The sequence below is a fragment of the Macrotis lagotis genome, chromosome 1 (genome assembly GCF_037893015.1).
Source record: "Macrotis lagotis isolate mMagLag1 chromosome 1, bilby.v1.9.chrom.fasta, whole genome shotgun sequence".
Taxonomy (NCBI): Eukaryota; Metazoa; Chordata; class Mammalia; order Peramelemorphia; family Peramelidae; genus Macrotis; species Macrotis lagotis.
In genome coordinates this window covers 751,669,752-751,689,762 of record NC_133658.1, presented here as the reverse complement: position 1 = coordinate 751,689,762, position 20,011 = coordinate 751,669,752, and the positions used below count along the sequence as shown (strand labels likewise).

Genomic DNA, 20,011 nt, shown 5'->3' with positions numbered 1-20,011 from the left:
AGGTCAGATTTTGAACTCATAAAGATGTGTCTTCTTAACTCCAGGCTGGGTATTCTATTCATTGCAACCTAGTTTCCCCCCCAAATAAGACTGGTAGATCAGAATCACTTCTACTTCTAAAAAACTTTTGAAAAGATAATTGCTGAATCTTTAAACTTTCTACAGACTTTTTGGATCATTTTCTAATGGTCTTAGGCTCTTCTCCAACTCATTTCAGATTTGTCTATTCTCTATGCATAATTCTTCAGTAAACCAAACTACATTGCAAAAATAGAATATTCTGCCTGACCTCTATAGGGTCAGTTGGTGCTTTGAAGCATGAAACTGTGATTACTTTTATCTCACTGAACATCTTGTTACTACTTACAATGGATGTGACCACCAAATGACCAACTTTCATCAGTCTGTCTTTTGCTGTGGGAGGTACTCTCATTAGTAGGTAACTTGGGTCTGTCCTGCCACCCAAGGACAAATAACAGATCTGAATGGAGCCAGAAAACTCCCAAGAATTTAATCACAGGCAGTGAACCATGGGAATCTTCCCTTAGGGGTGGTCACCTGAGAGGTCTTAGGGAGTTTAAATTTTCCAACTACAATGTCCACCTGCTCTTTCCCAAGTGCAGCATCATATAACCAAAGCATTCTAGGAAAATAAGGGTACATGTTGCTATAGGAGCATTAAATATTTTTACTGAGGCTCCAACCAAACTAATTGTCATGGGTTACTGAGGGAAGATGGGAAAGGGAAAAGAATAATAGGTAAGTAACTTGTTCTTTTCTGGGTCTCTAACACAACTAGTATGTTTCCCAGATGACATAATTTGTATAGCCTATGCGTTCTATATAGCTAATTAGAAGGCAAAATTTTCAGGGCAAGATAATTATAGTTTTTGGCTTAGGATCCTAACATGCCCATGGAGATGAACCATTTTTCTAAATAGAGAACCAACGCAAGAAATGACTGTAGACCTTTGCTTACAAAAAGAGGGAGGAAAGGAGAAAGGAAGGAAAGAAAGGAAGGAAGGAAGGAAGGAAGGAAAGAAAGAAAGAAAGAAAGAAAGAAAGAAAGAAAGAAAGAAAGAAAGAAAGAAAGAAAGAAGGGAGGGAGGGAGGGAAGGAAGGAAAGAAGGAAGGAAAGGAAGGAAGGAAGGAAGGAAGAAAGGAAGAAAGAAAGAGAAAGGAAAAGAAAGAAAGAAGGAAGGAAAGAGAAAGAGAGAAAGAAATAAAGAGAAAGAAAGGAAGAAGGAAAGAAAGAAAAAGAAAGAAAGAAAGAAAGAAAGAAAGAAAGAAAGAAAGAAAGAAAGAGAAAGGAGGAAGGAAGGAAGAGAAATAAAGAAAGAAAGGAGGAAGGAAGGAAAGAAGGAAGAGAAAGAAAGAAAGAAAGAAAGAAAGAAAGAAAGAAAGAAAGAAAGAAAGAAAGAAAGAAAGGAAGGAAGGAAGGAAGGAAGGAAGGAAGGAAGGAAGGAAGGAAGGAAGAAAGAAAGAAAGAAAGAAAGAAAGAAAGAAAGAAAGAAAGAAAGAAAGAAAGAAAGAAGCAGATATTATTTATCCACAATGACCTTGGGAAAGCATGCTCTTTATTCTTAATGATGATGCCAAATGATTTCCTTTCCTGTTGGGGTTTAGATGTTGTATTCATAAAAATATTTGAGAAGCAACAACCTGGGATTGAACAACTGAGGAAACTAGAGCTGTTTAGCCTGATGAAGAGAAGACTTAGGGGAGACATGATAGCAGTTTTCAAATATTTGAAGGGCTGTCATGTGGAAAAGGGATTAGATTTATGTTTTTTTTTGTGGTTCCAAGGGGCAGAACAAGTGGATAGAAATTACAGGGAGGTAAATACAAGGAATAAAGAGAGATTACTAAAAGAGAATGGGTTTCCTGTAAGGTAGAAGGTTCTCCACCCCTGGAGTTGTTCAAATAGAGGCAGGATGACTACTTGATGGGGATGAGTACTGGGTTGGGTGTCCTGGGTCTCCTAAAACTAACTTGCTATGTGACTTTGGGAATATTTCTGCTCTACACTGGGCTCCATATGTAAAACAAACAGATTGGACATAATGATCTCTAAAGTATTTCCTGGTTCTCATGATTCTATCTGGTAGAGAGACCTTCTACTTTGAATATGGCTTGTACTAAATAACTTCTAATATTCAATTTACATAGAATCATGAACTCCTAGCTTCTAAAATTTTCATTGCTTTTAATGTAGAAAAGCTAGAAGGAACAACTTGTCTTCAAGCAATTTTAAGTCACTCAGAACAATAATATAGTAAAGGCAACAGCAATAACACACACTTTTATATCACTTTCCTCACTTTTTTGTAAGTATTATCTCCATTTGACAGACATGGAAACTGAAGCTCAAGGAGGTGGAGTAAACAAGTAGGAGGTGGAGTAAACAAGTCACTTAGGCTCTATGAACTTTTTTTTAAAGTTTTTTTGCAAGGCAAATAGGGTTAAGTGGCTTGCCCAAGGCCACACAGCTAGGTAATTATTAAGTGTCTGAGACCAGATTTCAACCCAGGTACTCCTGACTCCAAGGCCGGTGCTTTATCCCCTAAGCCACCTAGCTGCCCTCTATGAACTTTGTTGTATTCTTGATAAGAATTAGAGACAGCACCTAAACCCAAGTCTCCTGACTCCAAGTTCAGTATTCATTCCACTAAGGGAGAGATTTTTAACCTTGTTTTTTGTGACATAGATCCTTTTGCAGTCTGGAAAACCAATGAATTATTTCTCATATTTTAATTTTAAATTGAAATTAAAATATTTTTAAATTTTGAAGTAAAATATATAAAATTGTAAAGGAAACACACATATTAAAATACATTTTTAAAAATATTTTTAACAGTTCATGGATCTCAGGTTAAGAAGTAGAAGAATGAAAATATTTTCCCCTTCTGCCCCACCCCCCCAAAAAAACTCCAACAGCTTCCATTTTATTCCACCCTTTCTCAACTCCTCCTGGGTGTAACTGAGAATGATTGACAGAAGAGTACTTAGGGAATGCCAAGTGTTATTCAAAAGGGAGCCAACAAGAGAGATGGACAGCCTGCCCCAGATGTGGTCTAAACAATGCTGCTATGAATACTCTCAAAATGAGTAACCCTTCTTCCAGATTTTCCCTCAGCATTCATTTTACTCCCCCTCATGCCTTCAGTCTGGAAGGTAATTGAAAATGCAGACGATCATGCCACATAAGATCTGCCAGTTTCTGCCCCTTGTGGGTGGAGAGGCCCAATTTGAAGAAAAACCCCCAAAATGGCTCCAAGAGAAGCTTTAAAAACCAATTAGATTTTTTTCACTTCCATAGCAATTTAAGTCATAACCCATTAGCATTAATTAATTCTTGAAGAAACCCTCTGATCAAGGGATCAACAGATCTATTCATTATTTTGCTTGTCACTCACAAGGATAATAATTAAGGTCTAGAAGATCATATATATCCAAATATTCTTACCAGTACTTTTTTGTGGTAGCAAAGAACTGGAAACAAAGTTGGTGCACATCAATTAGGGAATGGTTGACGAAATTGTGGTATATAAATGTAATGAAATATTATGCTACCGTAATGTAGTCCATGTTTCATCTCTGTGAGAGTAGTGAGGCCCTAAAATTACCCACTGCAGAAACAGAATAGGCTCTCTATATCCTTTTCCTCTATCTTTTAAAGAGATTTTCAGTTTGAGATTCAGATTGTAGTGAGTAGAGAAAACCATGGTACTTGAGCTGAGGTTCTCTGCTCATCATGTGAGTGAGGGTCTCTGGAAAAAGAATCCCAGGCTGCTGCTGTTGTTGTTTGGGTTTACCTTTCTGTCTGTGGTACCTGGGGTCCCATGTCAGGGTACCTGAGACAGAGTTCAGACTCTTGAGCAGCAGCACAGGCCATGTCCCAAACCTCCTTAATGTCAAAGATTGGGCCTGGTAATGAGGATCAGTACCAATACCAGTGCAGAGAGAGGAAAGACCAAAGCATGAGGTCTCCCAAATATCAAACACTTATCATAAAGACCAGTAATTTGATGATCTGGATGTGAGGGGACTGATCCCTCTCTCTATACCTCTCTGGTATATTTATACATGAGGTTTCAGAGCTAGGGACCAGGATGCACATACCTGCCCAATCATTCCCTCTATACAATCTGTGAGTGTATAGTTCAAAAATTCCCTTAGATATGAATGAGGAAAGTATTAGAAGAAGTTTCAAAATCTAGTTGGGCAGAAGGTTATTTTGGGAGTACTTATACCTTAATGTTTACTATATCTAATAAACAATGTAACCATAATATGATGATAATGGGATCCTGCATGTGGAGATTAAAGGAACCTCATAGGTCATCTAGTTATCAATGGGGAAAACAAAACCCAGGGAAGTTAAATGACTTACCCATGGTCATGTATAGGTAGAAAGAATCAGAGTTTTAAACTATTTACTTCTAATGCAAATCCATTTCTCATTCTACAATGAAAATCAATCATATTGGGAAGTGAAAATGGTTAAGGACCAAAGAAAAAGGAGAAACCAAATGTCAGAATATGTTGACTTTTACAAATCCACTGTATATTTTCTATGAAAGTGGGGATTTGTTGGCCAGACAGATGAAATTCCAGTTATGAGGTAGGACTAGAAGCATAGATTTCTTCCTTTTCAGAACTATTCTATATCATCCCTTAGTCTAAATTCATAATCTGACCAGCATGTGTTTTAATATAGCCAGTTGCTTTGAGTTATACAACAGTAGAAGTGTCTCGTGTATGAGAGATTAGGCCGTATTGCAAATCTGTTGATTATAGTATCTTCTGCTAAGCAGATACTCCCTGGCTGGATAATTAATAGAACAGCACACTGCCTTCTGTAGGTTTGGGAAAAGTTTATCAAGAGCTAATTTATGCTGCTTATACTATTTCTATATCCTAGTTGTCACAAAATATAAAATAGCAAATATGAGGAATTCAGAGAAACATGGTAAGACTTGTATGAACAAATATACAGTAAAGTAGGCAGAACCAAGAATACATTATACACAAATGACTAAAATAATATAAATAAAAACCAAACACTTTACCATTGTAATGAACATCTCAGCCTTGAGAAGGAATGACTTCTTTTCTTTCCTTGGAGAAGTGAGGGTCTGTGGGTTTGGAATTTTGCATATTCTATCATGTGTGGTCGCTGTGGCAATTGGTGCTATTTACATGTCCCTGGGAAAGGCTTATTGGCTTGCAGGGATGGCGTGGGGGGGGGGGCGGGGAGTATAATAAGAAATGACTGTAAAAAATGAAAGACATAAATAAAAGTTTAAAAATTAAATAGTGTCTAAGTTTGGCACATTTTTCTAGGAACTTTTAGTGCCTTACAGATAACCAGATTCCCTGGAGAATTTACAGCCTAGGCCTTCAGCATTGGGGAGACTTGAACATATGATAATATTAAATTAACTGGCAAGTTAATTTAGTATCAGACCTCAAAAATATAATCAAATGTTCTGGCCCCTTCTCACATCTATTTCTCACTCCTTTTCTAAGTCATTCAAATGTTCATCCTTTGCACTGAGCCTTCTGAACTAATGTGCAGTGTCATTTCTCATTATAGTAGGGTGCTGTGCTCTACAAAGTTGAAGAAATAGGTTACCTATAAGTCAACAACTAGTCTTAATTAAAATTGCATCTTAAAGAAAAGAACCAGCTTAGGTGGCTATATACCATGGCAGCTCTACTTCTCCTGTCTCAGGGAGGGACTGTGCTGGTGGCTAAACAAGGTCTTGTATAAGCAACTCAGGAGAGTGGACATCTGGAGAAATGAGCTCTAAGAATGTGTCTGACTCATTGTGAGTTCTGTGGTCTATGATCCCCCCTCTCTGTGCTTATCCATCTATAAAACAGGGCCAAGAGATGGGAGCAGTTGGAGGAATAAATTGACTTAAAATAATAATAATAATTATGATATTAATTGACATTTATGCAATACTTAAAAGTTTGCAAAGTATTTTACCCACATTATTTCATTTGAGCTTTACAACAACCCAGGGATATGGTTTGCATTTACATTATTAGCCCCATTTTGCCCAAGAGGAACCTGAAGCTCACAGAAGTATGACTTGCCTAGAGTATGAAATAATACTTCATAAATCACTTGAAAGAAAGCAGTCCTTTAAAGTTGTATTGCTTATTCATTTGTTATTCATTTGGGAGGCTTCATGAAGAAAGACAACATGTATGTAGTAATATAATAACATTGTCTATTAACAATAATATAACTAATATAATAGAAAAAGAATGATGATGATAGTGATGACTATAAACAGCAATAAACCTTAGCTTCTTAAATGGTCAAAGAATTAAAGTTTGTGACAACACAAGCTTTCCAGGCTGTCTTCCTAGTAATCTTAGTCTTTGGACCTCAGCTTCCTTCTCTGCAAAATGAGGGAGTTGTATTAGGTAATTCCTAAGGTCCCTCCTAGGACTCAGATCCTTTGACTTATTCTCTTGCCAAGATTCTAAAAGGAACTGGGGAATCTAAATCTCATGGGAGCCATAGTATGGGTACGAACTAGAGAATCTAAGTGGAATTTTGATCCTTTAAAATAGCAACAACAACACTGAACTATCCATAGACAAGAGCAGGAACATATTATGAGGAAAAATGAAAGAGGGAGGGAGCACACATGAAAAGCTCTAAGATGTAGATAAAAATTCAAGAAAAAATCCAAGCTCCATCCATATTACCCCAACTTTCTAGAGCCATTCACAGAGCTACTACCTTTTCCCCCTTTCTTTCAAAATTTTGACTTGCACTTGAGGTAATGGGACCTTAAAGATACCTTTATATGCTTATACCATTATAGAATGTTTCAAATACCCAAAGGCAGGACTGTCTGGTGAAATTCATTCTTTCTCTTTTTGCCTTTCACTGCTTCACTTTAAAATAAGATCTGCTCATTTATGCAAAGTCCAAAAAGACAAGACAAACCAAGCCTCTACTGAAAGGGAGCTGGCTCCCAGCTAACTGATTCCTCCAGCATATGAGTACGTATAGTACAGAAGACTCACGGTGATCCGCTCCTGAATTGCAGTCACAGACTGTTTTTCTTGTTCTATTTTGTTTGTTCAATGAAGGAAAAAAATGTTAGGGAAAAATAATCATGGAATGAAGACACAAAATTCATATTGATCACAGTCTTTGAATGTCAAACACAGGTGGAACCAACGTGTATGAAGTATGAAGAGGGATTTTTCTGCACTGTTTGTATCTTCTTGGGGTCATATAAAACATACAGAATGGTCAAACACTTGGCCTCTGCTGGTGTTTTAAATTTGTCAGTAGTTAGAGGGCTAATTGGAAGTCAAGAATCTTCCCTCTTTTCCTCCCTGCCATTGGAAAGCTCCCCAAAGAAGGTTCTCTCTGTTTTTCAAGGAAACACAGTAAGTTCCAAAACTTATCCATAACTGCAGGTTACCCTCACCTTTCACCTAGCTAGACTTTCATCCCAGACCTCAAAGGACATCTTTGCCTTTTTTTGCTAGACAGACTCCCCATGGGTAGATTTAGCCTCCCAAGGCCACCAGAAATGAAATTCCTACATACCACATCTCTGATTCCCCAGAGAAGGCTGTTTCAGGACTAAGGATATTTATTTAGAGATTTGTTGATGGGTAATGAGGTGAACCAGAAATCACAAACTGTTCCAGGCAGAAGTTTTACCTATGGGACTAGGGGAAAACCAACTTCTCTCTCCTTCCCTACCCCCCTCCAAATGCAATGTCATTATTGAAGAAAGATGCATTGTTTGGCATCCAACTTCAATGCAGTGAGATATCAAGAAGGGAAAGGATGCAAGAGATTGTCTGTGTAAATAACAAAGTAGAAGACTGGGGTGGGGGAGTGCTGCATCATCATGCTGATCCAAAGAGAGGAGCTAGACAAATAATTGGGATATAGAGGGGAAAGGTTAAATCTCCCCACTTAAACTCTCTCCCCCCACCAAAGAAGCAATATGGAGCACCTCCCCTTACCTTGTGGGATGCCAGAGTTGCTGTCAGGGCAATGCCCAGATGTTTCACTCTTTCCCCAAGAGAACAGCAGATTCTTGGAGTGACAGGTCCCTTGACCAGTTGGACCACTAGTTCTAGTATTTGGAGTGAGCCAGCCTAAGGCCCTGATGCTTTTTTATGAGTCAACAGGTCAGCTCAAACTGGTTGCCAGCTCATCTGTATGCAACTGCACAGCAAGAGAACAGTTTACTTTATAACCGGATTCAACAAGAGTAGGAGTGGCTGATTAAATGTGGTAGATAACATAAAGGTGTTGAGCTGCCAAGACTAATTAAGGGTGATTTGTTTATAAAGCCAAGGCTCAAGACTGGGCACCTGAAGAAAGCCAATATTTCACAAGGCTGACCAAATCCAAACTCTCCAAAGGACTTAGAGTTATGGATGAATAAGTTTGAAACTCTCTGGGACACTTGTAGGCAAAGAGTGTGTAAAGAAAGCTTTGGACAGAAAACATCTCCAAAAGATCCCCTCTTGGAATTGCAGAATCTTTCAAATGAAAGAAGGCATTGAATGCAAACTGCATTTGAATAAGCATCCCCTCTACCTCACATTGCACAAGAGTGATACTGTGCAAAGAATGCTGAATGGAAAGAGAGGAACCCATGTTCAACTGCAATCTTTGTCACTTTACATCAGTATGACCTTAACCCCCTTGTCCTTAATTTCCTCATCTTAAAATAAGGAATTTAGACTAAATGAACTCTGTGTTTCCTTCTGGCTCTAAATCTATTGTTCTAAGTACTCACTCATTTATTTATTTTTTACTTAGATTATTTATTTTAATTTATGCCATAAATCAAGCATTTTTAAAATATAGTATAATAAAAAGATGATTGTATTGAAACTATGAATCTATTCTACACAAATTGCTATTCCTTTAAAATATATATTATCATATGAATTTCTTTTTTTCTTCCCAACCCCCACCCTAGCTACTATTAGACACAAATAGTTATATATGAATATAGATTTATATATAATATACATATATATGTATATATATATAATTATTCTATACATAATTTTATTTATTGGTTCTTTCTCTGGTTGCAGATAGTATATTTCTTCATATGCTCTTTATAATTAATTTGTTGAATTGACTGTTTTAGTCAAAAACATATTCACTCAAAATCATTCTTATAATATACTATATACAATGTTCTCTTGATTCTGCTCATTTTGCTTTTCATTATTTCAAGCAAATATTTCCAAGTTTTTCTAGGATCATTCAGCTCATCGTCTCTTATAGCATAATAGTATTCCATCACAATCATATACCACAACTTGTTCAGCTATTCCCCAATTGAGGAACATCCCTACAATTTCCAGTTTTTGTGGTGACAAAGAACTCATTCACTTAAACATCTTTGTTTCAAGGTTTCTTGACCCTCCTTTGGTTACTTGGACCCATTTAGAAATGTGGGTGTCTGCCCTGCCAAAAAAAAAAAACCAATGAGACCTCAGTGGATCCTTCCTGATTCCCACTTTCTAGCAAACCATAATTCTCAGTTTTCAGGTGAAAACAGTGGGAAGTCAACTAAAGCAATAGTGGAAGAAATAACAGAGTCCCCAAAAGGTTAAATAATTTACCCAAGGTCACACAGGCAGAGACAGAGTTGGGAGTCAAACCCAGGTCTGGAGGAAATGCTGCTTTACCACACACACGGCAGGGAGAATATTTCCATGGAGATATCATGAAATGAAATAGTTTTCCCAACACAGTCAAATGTTTTCTTTAGGACTTGGTCACTGGAAAATAACCATTTCAATACATATTAAGCGCAATGAATATTCAGTAGGAACTATTCTGTGAAAGGCATTATGCAAGGTTGGGGACCTCCTTTGTGTACTTTCATATTCTTTATTTTAAAAGATATGTATCTGTGTATTTGCCATATCTCAGCTTTTATTTAGAAAGAGAGATGAGGCAAGAACTCTAGTCCTTATTAGAAGACCCATGTGAAGATATACAAGACTTCTTTTGGAGTATTCACATGAGGGAGGTAGCCACTCCTGATAAGATCAGGACAGCAACCCAGAAGGAAGTTTCCTGAGGTTGGACATTTATCACACAGTCAGCCTCAAAAACCTAGGGACCAAATGAGATCTTGAAAAAAGTGACCTTTCTAGACCTTTTGAAAAACAAAAGAGCATAGGACAAGTTAACCTTTAGAGTGTACTTGGATAACTTATCAGATGTGTTCAGTCCCAAGCATTTAGAGCCTTTAAATTAATTTAAAGAAATCAGAATTCAGGGACTTTTAAGTTCTGGAAAGGCTCCTCTCCCTTTACTCCCAAAGCAGGGTAGAACTGATAAAACACTGCCCCACCACCAAGTGTCCTCTTGTCCTTTATGAAGGAGCTGACTCACCCAGTGATTTGTCACCCACAGAAAGCATGCATCATTGAATAGACACCACACAGGAATAGCCCCAGGGCATGTTTTAAGGTGAATTTGACTTGACTTCATATTCCTGTTTAGAGGAGTAGGCAACCAGAAAAGCTATATTGGAAAAGAAGGTGTTTTGCTTTGTTTTGTACTGAAGACTTATTCATTAAAAGCTATTCCATTGGGTGAAAAATTGGTTTGAAGTGAAATTTCAAATACTCTCAGAACCAGAGCCCAACAGGACTTTTTGATGTTGATGCTCAATCATGACCCCATGGACCAAAATACTGTCCGTAGCATTTTCTTGAAAAGGATACTAGAGTGGTTTGATTTTTCCTTCTTTGGTGAATTAAGGCTAACAGAGTGACTTGCCCAGGGTCACAGAGCAGCGTAACTTTAGAGTGAATCCATGACAAATTACACTTGACCAAGAATTCTGTCTATAGTATGTTGAGTACAGTGTTCATATCGTTTCTAGTGTTAGATAAATCATGGTTTTCTGAAGCAACCCATTCTAAGGTTAAACCTAAACCTGTTTCTCTACAGCTTCTCCCCATTATTCCTAGTTCTGCCTCTTCATGCCAAATAGAATAAATCTAATGCTTCCTGCAAATATTTTTAAAATGTTATCATGTCATAATAATCTAGCTTTCTATGGTTTGAATAGGGCTTTACCTATGCTATATCATTCAATCTGCACAACTATGGGCAGTAGATGTCCCTTTTATAAATAAGGAAACTGATACACATGGTGATTATATGACTTGCCCAGGATTCTGTAGGAATTCTAAATCTCCAGAGTGCTACAGATGTCACCTAACTGTCCTATTACAGTCATCTTTCTTCTTCAGGCTAAATATCTTAAGCATCTCAACCAAACTTTGAATAGCTTGGTTTAGACTCAGTTTTCTCATGATAACCCTCCTATAAATGCTCTCCAGAGTGGCAAGACCTTTCTAAAATATAATGATAACCAGGAAAAAAAACTCAATGCTCACCTTATGATCTCACCTTGAACAGGCTAAGGTAGGCCTACAACCTCCCTCATTCTGAACTCTGACTCTCTTCAACTAGGAGAAGATTATGTGAAGCTTTTGCCTGCCCTAATATCCTACTAACATTTTGAGCTTTGTTATTCCCTAAAACTTCCAGTTCTTTCTCAGAAAAATGGTTCTCTAGACTCATCTACTCTATTCTAGCATGTCCTTCTGTAACTATTTTAATCCAAGTGCAGGCAGCATGGTATGACGAAAAAACTGTTGGTGCTGTAGTATAGCGATAAATAGGGCAAAATGACCAGACCTTTGGTCCAGGGTGCCAAATTTATAGGACATTGACATCATTAGCAATCCTTCAGCCCTGCTTAGTTAGCAAGAATAAGCACTTAAAATAGAAAGCTACCAGATGGACCTGGAGTGAGCTCCTCCATTGCCTTGTTCTACTCTTTCTCTTCCTCACCCCTCTCACAGCTGCCTCCCCAGAAGCAGTCAATGTTCTAAAATCTGTCTCCTGACCTTTCTACCCTCCCCACATCAGAATGGGCTTAAAGTCACTTCAAGACCCAGGCATGACTGGTAGTATTTGAACCAAGTTCAAAAATTCCTAGTCCTGGCCATGATATGGAACAAGAAGACCTGATATCAAATTTTATCTATATCAATTATTTATGCAGATTGCCTCACTTCTTTGTGCCTCAGTTTCCTCATTTGTAAAATGAAGATTTGAACTAGATGATCCACCAAGTCCATTTCAACTCTAACACTAAAATCATATAAACATTGCATTTTGTAAATATGGGAAGAATCTGTGATTTTCTCAGCTTGGGAAATTTCCTCTACCACCTTTTGTAGCAATGGTCTCTGACTTGTAGATAAGTCAGTCGTCTGAAGCCTGTAATATCAACAGATATCACAGGCAGATCTTTGACTTAGGAGATAAGTCCTAGAGAGTTGCCTTTGGAGCATGGAGAGTGTCCAGTCACACCTAGCAAGTCTCAGAATTTAAGCCAAGGCCTTTCTGACTCCAAATTTAGCAGGCTAACCCTAACCTCTGTCCTACATCTTTATCATTATCCTTGTCAGGTTTCACTTTATTAGATTCAACTCTTTATGCAATCTTATTGAGAACTTTTTTAATCCTGCCTCTGCTGCTTTCTCCACCACCTTTGTGCCATCTATAAATTTAATCAGTAAGCTAATTGTGCTTTTATCCAAGTATATGGTGGAAATGTTACATAATGCAAAGTCATGGAGACATTCCTGTGGGACTCCACTAGAAATCTCCTTCCAAGTTGGCACAAACCATCTTCATGACTTCAAATCCAGCCTCAGTCACATGTGTGATCCTGGGCAAGTCTGCTCAGGTTTCTCATCTGTAAAATAAGTTGGAAAAGGAAACCACTCCAGTATCTTTGCCAAGAAAACCCCAAATGGGGTCACAAAGAGTTGGACACAACTGAAAATTGATTGAACTACAACTTTTGAATATGTTTTAGGTCTAGTCATTTAAGCAGTTCTGAATTAACCTGAGCATAGTATCATTTAACAGTCTATATCTCTGCAATTTATATACCAGGAGAATAAGAAGGTTTTTGCCAAATACTTTGCTAAAATTCCCTAATCTACAAGTTGACAAACTAAAAAAAAGAGAGATTAGTCTGGCATTTTTGATAAAGCCAGTTGATTCTAAATAAGAGTTCCCTGATTTTGTTGTGTTAAGAACCCATTGGCAATCTGGCGAAGTACATGGATATCTTCTCAAAAGAACATCTGATTGCCTAGATTCAGAAAGGAGGGAAATCCTAAATTTCAGTTAGAGCTTAGTGGGGGGGGGTGTAATTATTTTCCCCATAGAAGTTTATGGATGACTCCTGCAATCAACCTCACAATTAAGAATCCCTACTCTAGTGATCCCCAATTCCCTTTTTAATTCTCACAACATATCCCTCTAATGATATGCTTTAGAACTTTTTTCAGAGATTGATGTTATGGATTAAAGGGATATTATTTGCCTGTCTCCTGTTCTATAGTTATCCTGGTACAAAGAAACGAAAAACAGATATGAAGTCAAATGAACTGAGTTTGAGTTACAATCTTTTATATTTATTACCTGTGCAACAAGTCCCTTTTGATTTCTAGACTTCAATTTCCTCCTCTGTAAAATGAAAAGGTCAGACTAGATAGCTTCTAAAGTCCCATCTAACTATTATTCTATAATGGACACATCTCTCTCTCTCTTTCCCTCTCTCTCTCCCTTTCTCATGATTTTTCAAAGACCACTCAGAGAGGTTCACCAAACATAATTGCCAATTTCTTCAGTACTTCATGAAAGAATATAGGTGCCCTCTTACCATCACTTGCCTTTTAGTTCTATTTTTTTTCAGGATCCTTTTTTCTTGGGAAAGGGGGAAAAAAAGCAAAATAAAAGATGAATAGTTCTTCCTTCTCTCTGCTATCACTTTGTCTCTTCTTTGTTCTTCCTCTTGTCTCTGATGTAGCTACATTAAGGAAAGGGAGCAGGAATTTGGAATTCATTACTGACTGCAGTTCTTTCTGAGTTTTGTTGTTCCTGGCATTCTCCTGAGAGAAATCTAGGAAAGCTTCAAATGAAAGGTGAGCAGCTCTGATTTACTGTCCCCTTGGCATGTATATATCACAGAAACCATATGGAAATCAACTATTTTCACCTTCCCTCAAAATTCAGCAAACACTTTCCTAGAGTTTCATTCCTTGGTTTATTGTTACTGGAGCTAATTTTTCTGAAAGTCCTCAATAAATAATCCACTAAAGACCATTGAATTAAGCATAGAACTTAAGAGATATTCTTTGTAAAACAGGCTAAATACAGCATATTTTCTTGGGACTCTGTCAGGCACACCTGTCCCAAGGGTCCTTGTCCTTCCTGAGAACATTACAGCTATATGAATAAGTGAGGGACCTTAAGTTGGAACAGATAACATCCCTTTATCATTTCTAGGAACAGTAACTAAGTAGAACAAATATCATGCTGTTCTGTTCTGTTCTGTTTAATAATTTGCCAGTAGACTATTGAAGGGTCTTGAAGAGTAGTGAAATGGGGGGGGGGTAAGGGAGGGGTGAGGGAAGGAGAGAGAAACAGTTTTCATTAACCTTCTTCTACCCACTTTATGAAGCCCACTTTGAAAATATTAATGACTAAATTTACATGCATAGCTGGTCCTTTATTCCAGCAGTGGGGAAAAATATTCTGAAATGGTAAAACTCATTAACTCGAAGAAGAGAATGGACTTGGTGCTCTGGGTGGAAGGAACCTGCCTCTTATTCATGTGCAGATCAACCAAAGGAATTAAAGTATGTCTGTAATGAACAGGAACAAAGATCTAATTGGTCAGGGTGAAAGTAAGGAGGAAAGAATTCAGGAAGGGAAGAAAAGAAACCTGGAAAGTTAGATGAGAAACTAATAAATGCAGCTGCTTTGAAATATGAATCTCCTTAATCATGAATCTTATTTGGGTTAAACAGCAATATATTATACAACTGCAAAATTTAAAAGTTAAAACCAAGGGCTTTTCATCCCTAGACTTTCTGAACGAGAAATGAATTTTAACTGAACCAGAGAAAAGCTGGATCCATTTGTATCATATTTATGGTAGGTGTGTAGAAGAAGTTATGGTTTCAGTCAAAGACCTGTGTCCTGATCCTACAAGTTGTGTAGGATCAATCAAAGCTTGTATCAAGCAGTAGGGTTGCAAATTGTTGCCTCCCATTCTCAAAGAGGACCAAAATGGCATCACTATTTTAGAGTCACCTTACAGTGTGTCCAACTGTGGTTGATTAAACTAAAACTAGCTTGGAAGGCTCTACCATAGGTCAGGCACAAATGGTCATGAGAGTATTGTGTTGGATTCTCTAAATTTGCAAATCTAATGTTTCTTTTGAGATGCTTCAATTCTGCATTGTTCATAGAACACAGAACCTTCTTTAATGTGAGTACTCCATCCTGAACAGTCTTTAGCCAGTGTCTTCCATGTTATACAACCAAGTCCAAAGTTCTTCAGATAGACCTAGAAAGGATTCTTGTATCACTTTTTCTGGGAAGTTGCAAGCTCTCCCCTGGAGATGATAATCTAAGAGAAAGGGAAAAAATAAACAAGGGTATTGTAGTAAATGTTTAACAACCACCTCTCAAAGGAAAGTATGAGGGACATACTTTTAAATTTCACCTATGTTACTTATATTTTCTCCATTAATGTCTCAAGTTTAGACAAACACAAAGAAAATAAATCAAGCTTTGATTGGCTGTTGCTATTCACTCATGTCTAACTGTTTGGACTCCATTTGGGGTTTTCTTGACAAAGATACTAGTGTGGAATACTAATGTGAAAACTAAGGCAATCAATTAAATGACTTGCCCATCATCTCTAGTTATTAAATCTGAGGTCACACTTGAACTCTGGTCTTCCTGGACTTTCTCACTTCCAACATTCTATCTACTGTGCTACATAGCTGCCTGATCTCTATTGTTTGCCCATTTCTGAAGTACTGAAATGCTTTCACTGAAAATTTAACAATCTGCTTTGCTAACTGGTTGATGTTGCCTGCAGCATACCCATGGAACATACTCATAGCTAAAGAACATCATCCAAGAAACATGTCAGCATGCAGCACAAAAATAAAATGAACAAAATGGAGAAAGGTAATCAAGAAAGATCTTCTGGAAGAGGTGAGATTGAAATTGTTGTTTCTTTCAGTAAATGTCATCCAATTTAAGGGATATAGAGACTTCACAACTATCGCTATTCATGTAAGTATTCTGGCAGAATGAGAAATAGAATCAGAAATGATCCTAAGGATACCTTTCCTGGCTATAGCAAGGATCTCTAAGCAATGCCCTAGACTAAAATGGTGGTTATTAAAAGTGAAAGGCAACTCTGAGCCACAGGAGCTCCATTAATCACTATGGCAGCAGAACAAGGCTTTGTGGTGAGTGACTTTATTGCTTTCCATCCAAGTCACCAAGGACTCCATTGTTTCCTTACCAGGAAACTCCTGACATTGAACTTGAGTCTTCACCAGCAGTATTCTATTATTAAACCTTCCACAAGTACAACAATTCTATTCAGGGTACCTCTAGAAGTAGTGTGGTTATATGGAAAGTTGCAAGTGCTGGCCCTGGGACTTAATGGTTTTTTTTTTTATCTCAGGTAAATTTCTTTTTTTTTAATTTATTTAAGGCAATAGGGTTAAGTGACTTGCCCAAGGCCACACAGCTAGACAATTATTAAGTGTCTGAGGTTGGATTTGAACTCAGGTCCTCTTGACTCTAGGTCCTGTGCTCTATCTACTGCACCACCTAGCTGCCCCTCAGGTAAATTTCTTAGTAATAATAATTGCTAACATTTATATATCACTTTAAGGTTTGCAAAGCAAACCTTTAGAGATATACTTTTATTTTATCTTCATCAAAAGCCTGGGATATAAGTGATATCTTTACTCCCATTTTACTTATAACTGAAGCTGAGTGAAGTTAAATAACTTGCCCAGGTTCTCACAGTTACTAAATGTGTGAGGCAGGATTCAAGCTTAGGCCCTCTACCATCTTGTTTCTTCATCTGTGAAATAGGGTTGATAATACTACCAACTTACAAGGTTGGGTGTAAGAAAAATCCAGTATCAAACTTAGAAACTTGGAGGAATAGTGAATAGTGTTGGACTTAGAGTCTAGGAGACCTAATTGAGTTCAAATTATTAGTCACTTATTAACTGTGTGATTCCAGATAATCAGTTTTACTCTCTCAGCTTCTGTGCAAAAAGAGAATAATGATAACACTTACCTCTTAATGTTGATATAAGTATGAAATGAGATAAGACATATTAGGAGCTTTACAAAAGTTAAAGCACTATATAATTACTAGTTATTATTATGTGAATGTGAGTTATTATTGTTTTTGTTGTCCAGATTATTGGCTTCCCAGGAACAAGATAAAGGTTCCCAACTCCTTCCCTATACCCTGTTTCTTAAGCAAGCATGCAATTCATTCTTTATAAATTTATATGTATGTAATGTTCATTTCTGCAAATTTTGAGTCCCAAATTATTTCCTTTTCTCTTGAACGTCCTCCACTCATCCAATGGTAATGCCACATGACATACATATGGAGTCAAGTAAAACAAATGTCTGTATCAGTCATGTGAAAAATAAGAATAATAAAGTAGCATAAAGTGAAAAAGTCTCTTTAGCCTGCATTTAGAATACATCAGATTTCTCTTTAGAGTAGAATTCATTTTTCAATATCATCCCTAAAGAAATTTTCTTGGATAATAAAATCAATCAAAGTAGCTAAGACTTTCATAGCTGATCATCATCACAATATTGTTATTACTGTGCACAGTGTTCTCCTAGTTCTGTTGACTTCATTTTGCAACAGTTCATATAAGTCTTGTTCTAAAATGATCCTGATCATTTCCTAAAGCACAATTGACAAGCATAAACCACAACTTGTTTAGCCATTTCCCATTTGTGGGCATCCATTATATTTCCATTTCTCTGACACACAAAAACTATTATAAATAATTTTCTATAAATAGGTCCTTTTACCTTTGCTTTGATGTCTTTGAGATACAGTAATATTATTATTATTACTAGTAGCAGTATGGCTGAATCAAAGGGTAGGCACGGGATTATAGATTTTCAAGCACAGTTCCAAATTGTTCTTCAGAATTGTTGGATCACTTCACAAGTCCACCAATAGAACATTAATGACCTTATTTTTTCATATTCCTTCTAGCATTTATAATTTTACTTTTCTGTTAGATTAGCCAATCTGATAGTTGTGGATTGGTATCTCAGAGTTACTTTAATTTTCATTTTTCTAATAGAGCATTTTTAAATGACTATAGATCACTTTGATTTCTTCTTCTGAAAACTGCCTGCTCATATCCTTTGATCATTTATCAATTAAGGAGTGGCTCTTATTTTTTTTAATAAGATCGTTCTTGTTCCTTACAAATTTGAGAACTGAGGCCTTTATCAGAGAAACTTGTTATAGAGATTTTTCCCAGTTTTCTGTTTTCCTACTATTTTTAATTGCATTGGTTTTGTTTCTGCAAAGACTTTTTAATTTCATGTAATCAGAATTATTCTTTTCGCTTTCTTGATCCTCTTTACCTCTTCTTTGGTTATAAACTCGTCCTTTACTTATAGCTCTGACTAGAATTTCCATGTTCTTTCTATTTGTTAAGATATCAAAAGCATATATTTATTTTGACCTTTTCTTGGTATATGTTGTAGATGTGGTTTATGTTTAGTTTCTGCCAAACTTCTCTCTAGTTTTCCCAACATTTTTATTAAGTGGTGAGTTTTTAACCCCCAAAGTTGGATCTTTGTTTTCATCGAACATGAGATTACTATGGCCATTTACTACTATGTATTGCAAACCCTAATTTATTCCATTGATTCACCACTCAATTTCTTAATAAGTACCAGAGAGTTTTGATTTTTTACCACTTTGGAATCTAGTTTGAAATCTGATAATGTTAGGCCACATTCCTTCTTATATTTTTTTATTGTTTCCCTGAATATTCTTGACCTTTTATTCCTTTAGCTTAATTTTGTTATCATTTTTCTAGTTCTATAAAACAATTCTTTGGTAGTTTGACTTGAATGGCATTGAATAAATAAATTAATTTAGTTGTTATTATTATCATTTTCTATTTTATTGATCCAGCCAAAACATGAGCAATAAATATTTCTCCAACTCTTTAGATCTGTTTTTAATTGCATGAAAACTGTTTAGTATTTGTGTCTATATAGTTCCTGGGTTTGTCTTGGCTTCCAAATATTTTATAATGTTTCAATAATTTTAAATAGAATTTCTTTTTCAGTCTCTTTTTGCTATATTTGGTTGATGTTATGTAAAATACTGATGATTTATATGAGTTCAGTTTATATCCTGCAATTTCACTAAAGTTGTTAATTGTTTCAACTAGTTTTTTAGTTGATTTGTAGAGTTTTCATCGTATACAATCATATAAACCACAAAGAGGAATAGTTTTGTTTCCTAATTGCCTATTCTGTCCTTCAATTACTTTTTCTTATCTTACTGTTATATCTGGTATTTCTAATACAACACTGAATAATAATGGTGATAATACACATACTTCTTTCACCTTTGATCTTATACGGAAAGTTTCATTACAAATGACTCACTCTTGTTTTCAGTACTACTAACTATTAAGTAGTAAAGAAAGGCTCCATTTATTCCTATGCTTTCTAATATTTTAATAAGTGCTTTATTTTTTTCAAAAAACATTTTTTGCACGTATTGAAATAATCATCTGACTTTTGTTGTTTTTGTTTATGGTTTTATAAAGTTTCTGATTTTTCTAGTTTTGAAGCAGTCTTGCATTCCTGGGATAAATTCTATTTGATCATAGTCTGTGATCTTTGTGATATATTGCTGTAATCTCCTCATTAGCATTTTATTTAAAATTTTTGAAATATTCATTAGAGAAACTGACTAATAGTTTTTGTTTGCTTTTATTCTCTGGTTTATGTATCAAAATCATATTTGTGTCATAAAAGGAA

The 20,011-nt window shown here is 36.4% G+C and overlaps 1 protein-coding gene across 5 annotated transcripts in view; it reads right to left on the bottom strand.

The window, feature by feature from the left end:
• The window catches only part of KCNJ1 (potassium inwardly rectifying channel subfamily J member 1), a 60,282-nt gene extending 52,067 nt beyond the window's left edge, over positions 1–8,215 (bottom strand). For all 5 annotated transcript variants that reach the window (XM_074216346.1, XM_074216348.1, XM_074216345.1 and 2 more), the window contains exon 1: positions 8,020–8,215. The gene's annotated coding sequence lies outside the window, so the exon portion shown is untranslated. The remainder of the gene's footprint in view (positions 1–8,019) is intronic.
• Between the last annotated feature and the right edge of the window lie 11,796 nt (positions 8,216–20,011).